The sequence below is a fragment of the Benincasa hispida genome, unplaced genomic scaffold (assembly GCF_027475165.1).
Source record: "Benincasa hispida cultivar pf3 unplaced genomic scaffold, pf3_genome.v1.1 HicScf1848, whole genome shotgun sequence".
Lineage (NCBI taxonomy): Eukaryota > Viridiplantae > Streptophyta > Magnoliopsida > Cucurbitales > Cucurbitaceae > Benincasa > Benincasa hispida.
In genome coordinates this window covers 2,794,511-2,803,231 of record NW_028326240.1, presented here as the reverse complement: position 1 = coordinate 2,803,231, position 8,721 = coordinate 2,794,511, and the positions used below count along the sequence as shown (strand labels likewise).

General features: G+C 40.1%; 1 non-coding gene across 1 annotated transcript; it reads left to right on the top strand.

The window, feature by feature from the left end:
- Nucleotides 1-8,069: 8,069 nt before the first annotated feature.
- Nucleotides 8,070-8,176, top strand: LOC150030576 (small nucleolar RNA R71). Its single transcript, XR_016526831.1, has one exon. It is a non-coding gene; the product is annotated as a small nucleolar RNA R71 (small nucleolar RNA).
- Nucleotides 8,177-8,721: the final 545 nt, after the last annotated feature.

The following is an 8,721-nucleotide window of genomic DNA, read 5'->3' as shown; positions in this document are numbered from 1 at the left end:
TAGGTCAAAAATACCATTTTATCTCTATGACTACATCTTGTTCTTTAAGTTCTTATTGATCCTCTAATGAACAATTCTGATTCATAATCTTTATGAATCAAATCCTTTCTCTATCATGAGAGGCGGGGACTCGTTTGTTCAAGACCTGGAGTCAGTACTTAAGAGAACAACCAATCTGCTAACCCTAAATATGGTAGGAGTGAATTCCATATTGCAAGGCTATGTCCCCAGCTATTCATTCGGTCTTATCCCTAAAATCGTAAGCTTATTGAGTAGTGTTGTTGGACTATTCTCACCGTTTGCAGATCAAAGGATCCCGAACAAACAAGAGTTTATAACTAGCTCAGGATTAAGATCAAGTTAACCTAGGTTATAAATTAAATGAAATAGTCAGTTTTAACAGCAAACGGTCTTTATAAAGAAAAATGACTATTTTCGTGGTCCAGTCTATATGTAAACTCATTGCATAGGATGCCCCCACTCTCATGTCTCAACATAAACGATTTCTAGATCACATCGTTTGTAGAACCTTACAACTTCCTGTAACAACTACAGAGTAGGCCGAATCCAATAGTGTTACCAAGATGAGATACCCAATTTCATCCATATACTTATTAGACCATTTAGGTTATATACTGTCAACTTGATCTTGTTTATGTCACTATATAAAGTTACAGCATTCAGATTATAGCCAAGGATACGTTTATTGGATTTTCATAATAAGATGCAAAAACAACAAGTCATTATTATTAATAAAATAGAATGTTTAACACGAACTGCGAGTTCTAGAACATTCCCAAAAATCTCCCACTTGGATTAAAACTCCAGTGAGAAGAAATATATACAATATAATGTTGAGATACATAATGGGAAAAATACAATAAACTAGGGCATCTACAATACCATAGCCATTCTCCCGCTTGCCCTAGATTACACTACTCGTAGTCCTAGTCCAACTAGGTGGCCCTAAAAAACTTTATCTGAGAGAGCCTTGGTGAATGGATCAGCAAGGTTGTCTTTAAAGGCTATCTTTGTGACGAGCACATCTCCTCTGTGTATGATCTCCCGGATGAGATGGCACTTTCGTTCAATGTGTTTACCACGCTTGTGACTCCTGGGTTCCTTTGAGTTAACAACTGCATCATTATTGTCACAATACAGTGTTATAGGTAGGTACATATTTGAACTGACTTCCAAATCAGCTAAGAATTTACGTAGCCATACTGCTTCCTTAGCAGCTTCGCATGTAGCCACGTATTCCGCTTCCATGGTGGAGTCAGCGATACAACTTTACTTGATGCTTCTCCAAACTATAGCTCCTCTGTTACGAGTGAAAACTAAACTTGAGGTAGATTTCCTAGAATCTACGTTAGTCTGAAAATCAGAATCGGTGTATCCCGTAAGGATCAAATCCTTAGGTCCATACACAGGCATATAGTCCCTCGTTCTCTTATGACGGGCATAAATGCACATCATTATAGGTCTTTTATTTAGAATTATGAGGGCTGTTAAGTAAAAGATGCGGCGATTATACTTAGAATTCATGAGAAAATGAGTTTGCGTCTATCGGCATTAAGAATCTCGGCTACCCCACTATTATGCATTATTATGCGTTCAATTGTTTATTTTTGTAGCTAACGCAGGAATCGATCGCATACGCGAAAGTCGGGCTATCGCAAAGACAACCACATGCAGGGAATCTCTCCATCATAGAGGCAAACACATACGTTCGATGCATGGATGTTACGGCCATCAAGCGAATGCCGTCATCACGGAGAGATTGCGACTACATAATAATAACCATAATAGAAAGGCGATCGCAAGGTTGGTGGAATGCAAGCATGAATGCATACATTGGGATTATCAAAAGGTGATGTTGACATTTCACCTACCACGCCGTTAGCAACAGAGATTCAGAAAAGGACCATCACACCACGAGTGTCAAATTCTGAGCAAGTCCATTAATGTTGTCGGTGATCAAGCTCTATAAATAGAAGCCGTTGAGTAGAATTTCAAATCATCCAGGGTTTTTTTCCTGAGGGCAGAACCTTGTGATCTAGACCAAAACATGAGAAGATAGCTTGAGAGTTCTTCATCCCCTCAACCATTCCGAGTGACGATCGGACCCTTTCGTCGGAGTTAGAGCTCGAGAGAGTCTACTCCACCACCCATCCATGGCACCACCAGCAGTCTTGACATACATCTGCTGGAAGCAAGACATTGCTTCCAACTGGCCCTCCATTTCTCTTCTTTCCTTTGTATTGTATTACATTTTGGCTTAAGGAATTAATACATTTTGTGATCAATGCATTTCTATATTTTTCTACGATTCCATCTCCATCTTCTTTTACTTAGCATCCTTTACTTTCATTGCACCATTAAGTAAGATTGTTAGAGTATCACATACTTAATCATGTGGCACAGGGATATGAAGCATGTAGCAAACCATCAGGAGGTGTGCGTTGCATGAGTATTGTGAGAAAACCTTATTTACTTAGTGTGAAGCTGTAGCAATGTTTGTCTATAGGCGGACGCAGTGCTTCTATGAGTAGAATAAGCAGCAACCAACTGCCTGGGAGGGTAAATAGTTGATCGCATTAAGCAATGTAAGCAAGTGTTCACTAGAGATAGGAATAATCTTACGTCACCCATGGTTATGTGATTACCTTGTCTTATGTATGCGACCATCAGCCCTTTAGAGCTACTCGAGAGAGAGTCTATAGAAAGAACCTAAAACTTGAGAGAGCTAGGTTAGAATCTAGGCTTGAAAGAGATAGATTAAGATCGCATAAGCAAGAATGAAGACCTAGGAATAAGCTCCGTTTGCTATTACACATCGCATGCGTCTTTGTCAGGTGTGTATAGCATGATCGCATAAGTTTGCATTGGCTGGGGTTACCCTTGCAGTCAAGCTTAGTGTTGCAGTGAAGACATCATCGCCTTTTCATCTATTTTTTCATGCATTTTACTACGCGTTAACAGTTGCCGTGTCTCTACCTCTCAGTCATACTTCCACCGTTTAATCTGTTAATTAGGAGTAGAAGTAGTGCATAGCCTTTCAACCTCAAATTCTTTTATTCTTCGGCGAAAACACACTACTGCATAGCATTTAGCTACAAGTCCCTGAGTTCGACCTTGGATCACTCGAGAAACTTGCGTTCTCGTTATACTTGGCGAGAGCACAAGAAAACTTGTGATAGGAACGCATGGTCATTGTATAAGAGATTAACGCATACATCCCATTCCAACGCATGATGATGCGTTTTTAATGCGATGAAATAATGGTGTAGAATGCGATGGTGGAATATGCGTTATGCATGCAAGTTTTCTCAGCAAGACCCAAGTATAAATCCTACTGAGTTGAATGGTAAGCCCAGGGTCGAACACAAGGACTAAGAACACAGTATGCGTTGGTAAATTTCGATTACTTTATGGTAAAAAAATAAATCAAAGTGTTGGTTGGTTTGTTGTTTAAGGTATAAAGTTAATGCAGCGAATTTGAGAAAAGAGTTAATTATGCGAAAGATACAATGAGTATGCAGAGGAAGGGGTTGAGAAGGTCTTTAGCTAGCGTTTCCTGAGAATGCGTTCATGCTATACGATCATGCTACACTCATGCGACAACAATTCATTTTCCAATGCAAATGTGATAGCTTCTAGTTTTAGGACGCATGTGATGTATGCAATGATGTCTATAGAGCTTATTCCTAAGTCTCTACTTCTTGCCTATGTGATGATGAAGGATGCACACAGGTACAAGGTGACCGCATACAATCATATTTTATCTCTAGGGTGCATGCGATGCGTTAATAGCAAACATAACTTATTCCTAAGCTTCTATCTCTTGATTATGTGGTTCTAATCTGACTCTCCCGAGCCTAGATTCTAATCTGACTTTTCTAAGCCTAGATTCTATCCTTAGACTACCCTCCCGAGTATCTCTAAAGGACAAATGACGCATAGATAATACAATATGATCGCATAAAGTGAAGATCCAAGGTTATGCTAGCTAAGTGCTTCTCAACCAATTCAACAGATTTAGCTACTCATGCATAATGTAAAGAGAGTGGACAAATATAAAGATGCAATTTCCATTTTATAAATAAGTTTAGACTACAAAATGGCAATGGAAAAATAAGGGTAGAGAGTCTAGTAGCAATATCTTGCTTCCCAAGGCTTTTACATTGAGTTATCTCTATTCTGCCCAAAAGATGTTCTTACTTCTGCAAGAGTTGGCCCTCTCTCAATTTTCAATGCTTCCTGGCACTCTTCCAAGTTTACTAGGATGATCTCTCGGCGTATTCTCCCTTTACTCGCCTTCGCCTTCTAAAATATCTAAAATTACAAACTACGGCTATCTATGGTGAATTCTCCGAATTGAGCAAACTTCTTCAATGAAGGTGGCATTCGATATTTATGGAGATTTAAGGTGAAGAACTTTTTCTCTCGAATGATTGCACTGATGGGATGTCATTAATTCTCCGTCTGATTCACCGAAAAGTTGAGTGTACTTGTTACAGTGTTGTTAACGGCTTGTCAACTTAATTCGGAATCGACCGTCATCAGCTTTCTGTCCCATCGTGATTTATTAAGCTTTCACCTTGATGCACTGACTTTATGCGGCCACCTTCTTGAGCAAATTTTCACGAACTAAGATGGTCTTCAAGGATAAGATTCTTCTTTTCATTCTCTTCCTCTCCAAGAGTATGTTTTAATTATAATGCTTATTCTGTTTTCTTCTCTACACAACTTTTTATCATCATTTTTAACCTTTGGGTCCGTTTTTGGAAAGAATGTGTTTCTGCATAGTTTGACATTATATTTTTACATGTTCATGAATTTGATGTCTCGTTTGGTGCCCGAAACGGCCCCCGGGGCCGTGGGGCCCACGGCTTGGCTGGGGTGTTGCGTTCTTAACCCCTGGGTCCACGAGCTCCGTTCACAAAATCGTCTGGCACACGCCTTTTTTTCATCGTTTTTAATGCCTGGGTCCATTTTTGCGCATTTCCGTGTTGGAAGGTTGGGGAGCGAAAAGTGGGCCCCACAGCCCCGTTTTCGCGCATTTTCGTGCCGAAAGGTTCGGGAGTAAAAAGTGGGCCCCACGGTGTTCGAGGGTCACCTGGAGCGTTTGGGTCGATCGCATAGCCTTGCGGTCGCAATCTCTGAATGAACTCGGACGTTAATTTCTTTGGATTGCAATTCTGCCTTGCGCCAATGCATTTTCTACACAAAATACATAAGTTAACTATTTTTAATGCGATGGACGCATGCGATCACAATGTTATAAACTTAACGCTTTTGGACGCAATTTCATATATTTTTACCATTGCAATCCTTCATTGTTTTATAACTTTGCACTGTAAAAACGTGCATTTCTGCCCGTTATCACACCCCCAAATTTAAAACAATGCTTGTCCTCAAGCATAGACTAAAGATTCTCTTTAGAAAGTCGACCGCCTTCTTCTTTCCCAGATTTCTCAAGGTTGCCTTATTCCGATCCTATGTACCAAAATCTCCTTAATTCTTATCCAGGTCTTTTCTTAAAATATTTCTAAAATTTAGGGACCACAAATTTAACAATAAAAAACACTTTATAGTTTCCGAGGCATTGTATGATTTATTTCATAAAAAAACTTTTTCAACTGAGGCATTCTCAGTCTAAACTCATGTCAATTTGGCAGCGGAGTTGCGATCATTTATTTATGCATTGATACGATTCCTACCTTCGTTTTGTCTTGCCCCCACGTGTGTCATGCGAACATTCAACCACGAGTAGGATCCGATCGCAACGTTATGATGTTTTTTCTTTTTTCTTTTGTAATGCCTAAAAATAGCAAGGTTGAAAAAGAATATTGCACAATAGCAAGGTTGAAAAAGAATATCACACCCCCAAATTTAAACGCAGCAATGTCCTCATTGATGAAAGATTGAAAGAAGTCATGCGATACTCTTAGGAAGTTTTGTAAAAAGTCAGTTTGAAGAAAGCTGGCAGATCACTAACTTCTAGAAATATTTCATGAGATGTCTGTCATAAAATTAAGTTGATTCTAGTATATACGAAAAAAAATAAAGGTGTGCGTTTCATCATTGAAATCATAATTGGCAAAGAGAAATAATGCGGTGACTTACTAAATTAATCAATGTTAAATGATTGCATCGACTAAAGAGGATGCGATGATAAAATTTTCAAAGTTAAAATGCGATGCGAGAGTGCAAAATTTGAAATAGAAAAAGTCAAGGAAAGGTACAACCCCCAAATTTGCTCTGTCGTCTGCATTGTGTGTGAACGAATCCTTCTTTGCAGCGAACTGCTTTTCTTTGATTGCGATGGTGGAATAAAGTAGTTGCGTCTTTTGTGTAGCTCCTCTGCAATCGTTCACCTCGATCGTTGCAAAGAAAACATCGAGAGGGTCAAATAATAGACAGAGTTAACAAAATCGTTTTCCACGATTGTTCAACACGATTGCGGCGCCATTTTTTTTTATATAAATACAAAAAGACAAATATATGATAACGGATAAAAGAAAGGTAACGAAAGTTCATGAATCATTGATAGAAAAAAGGATATTCCAAAAGGATTGCGTCCCTGATGAGGTTGAGTCGCATAGTAACACAGGGACTGCTTATTTCAATCTGGGCTTTTTATGTCCAAGACGACTTCCTCTTCTTTTCTTAGTCTTTGATTGCCTTAATCCAGAGTTTTTCCCTATTGACGTTCATTACAATCTCCCCCTTGTGCACATCAATTTGAGTGCGACCAGTCGAGAGGAATGGTCGTCCTAATATGATGGGCGCATCTTCCTCCACTTTATAGTGTAGAATGATGAAGTTTGCCGGTAAGGTGAATCTGTCAATTGAGACTGCGACATCTTTCAACTCTCCCTTGGGATGTATTCGAGATCTATCCGTAAGTAGAAGAGTCTCTGTCGTGGGTGTTAGTTTGCCCATATCCAATCATTTGAAGATTGATAGTGGCATTAAGTTTATACTCGCCTCAAGATCCCTTCAATTGAGCAAGGTATCATGGAGCTTCCTGGGTCGCAAATTTTTGGTGGGATCATAGCATTTTGCGTTACTGCCACTGTAGTGATCTTTCCTTCATCATTCTTTTTCTTTTTCAATCTTTGCGAGAATGGTGGTAGCTGTACTTCTTCTATCTTGTGTTCTAGAGGCTTAAAGGTGGACGCAACTTCCGGGTTCATCTTCTTGGGCTCTTCTGAATCATATGTCAACAGGTCTTCGGTTGTTGCCACATTCAGGTTGGTCCTAGTGGACTCTTCCCTTTCTTCCGCTGTCGTTTCTTTCTTAGCAAGGAGACTACTAGGCATTGTTCCTTTTTCGTACCCCAAAGTTGCGAGGGAGCTCAGTTAAGCTCAATAACGCTCCTTGCGGTCTACTTTTGAGTTCGCCTGCAATCTATCCCATATGAATTTTAAGATTGCGGATGGATGTCGCTTGATTCTGAAGCACTATTTCATTCTTTTCAATATATTGCTTCAGCAAACTCTCCAAGGATGAAGATTGTGGCGCCTGCGAACTACTGGATCGTGGGAAAAATCCTAGTGGCCCTTCCTTTTTGCACCACTGATTGAAAATTTTGCTGTTGATTTTTCCATGCGAAGTTAAGGTGGTTTCTCTACCCGGGGTTGTATGTGTCAGAGAAGGGGTTATTCTTTATGAAGCATATTGACTGCGGATTCCTTGGGCATTCTTTAATCGAATGTGCTTCTCCATAGATGACACAACTCGTGGTCGTTTAAGCAATTGCGTTGGCCTGCCCTTTTTGCGTTCCCATGCTATTGATTGCAATGCCTTGTATCAAACTCATCATCGCATTCATTTGGGTTTGTAGGGATACGATGGCCCCATTATTTGCATCACTATCTTTAATTCTTAATCTTTTATCGCTTTCTCGTCAGTCCTCGTGATTTTTTGAAATACGATCAAGTATATTTTTTGCCTCGTCATATGTTTTATCGAGCAGACCACCAGCTACTGTCGCATTGGTAGCCGTCTACGATGCTGGGTTCAGTCCGTGGTAGAAAATCTCCATTTGTAAACAATCTGGTAAGCCGTTATGTGGGCAATCTCTTACCAGCCTCTTAAACCTCGCCCAGGTATCACTGAGTGATTCGTCAATTTCTTGTTTAAAATTCGTAATTAACTTCCTCCTTCTCCCGTTCTCCATTGGAGGGAAGTATTTCTTCATGAACTTTTCCACTACTTGTTCCCACGATGTTATCTCCCCTAGTTCGAGAGAATAAGCCCATTTCCTTCTGATCGCATAAGGAAAATGGGAACAACGTTAGTCGAACCTCCTCAGTGGAGATATTTGGGAACACAAAAGTGTTGCAGATTTCAATAAAACTCCGGAGATGGGCGTGCGAATCCTCGCCATGCCTTCCACAAAACTGTCTAGCCGTTTGAATCATCTGCAACATAACCGGTTTCATTTCAAACCTCGATCCGTCTAGAGCTGGCCTCATGATTCCTGGGGAGAAATCATATAGGTTGGGCAACGCATAGTTCCGAATGGGTCTATTGCGGTCATTCACCAGAATGATGGAGTTGGCCATTATATTATTTGCATTTGCGGCCCTCTCTTCCAGTTGTTTCGCCATTCTTGGACTTCTGTCTTTTTGTTGTTGGCGGTAGTTTCTCAATCTTCGTCGAAACATTCTTTCAATCTCCGGGTCGTAATTCGCCAGAAATTGAAAGCTG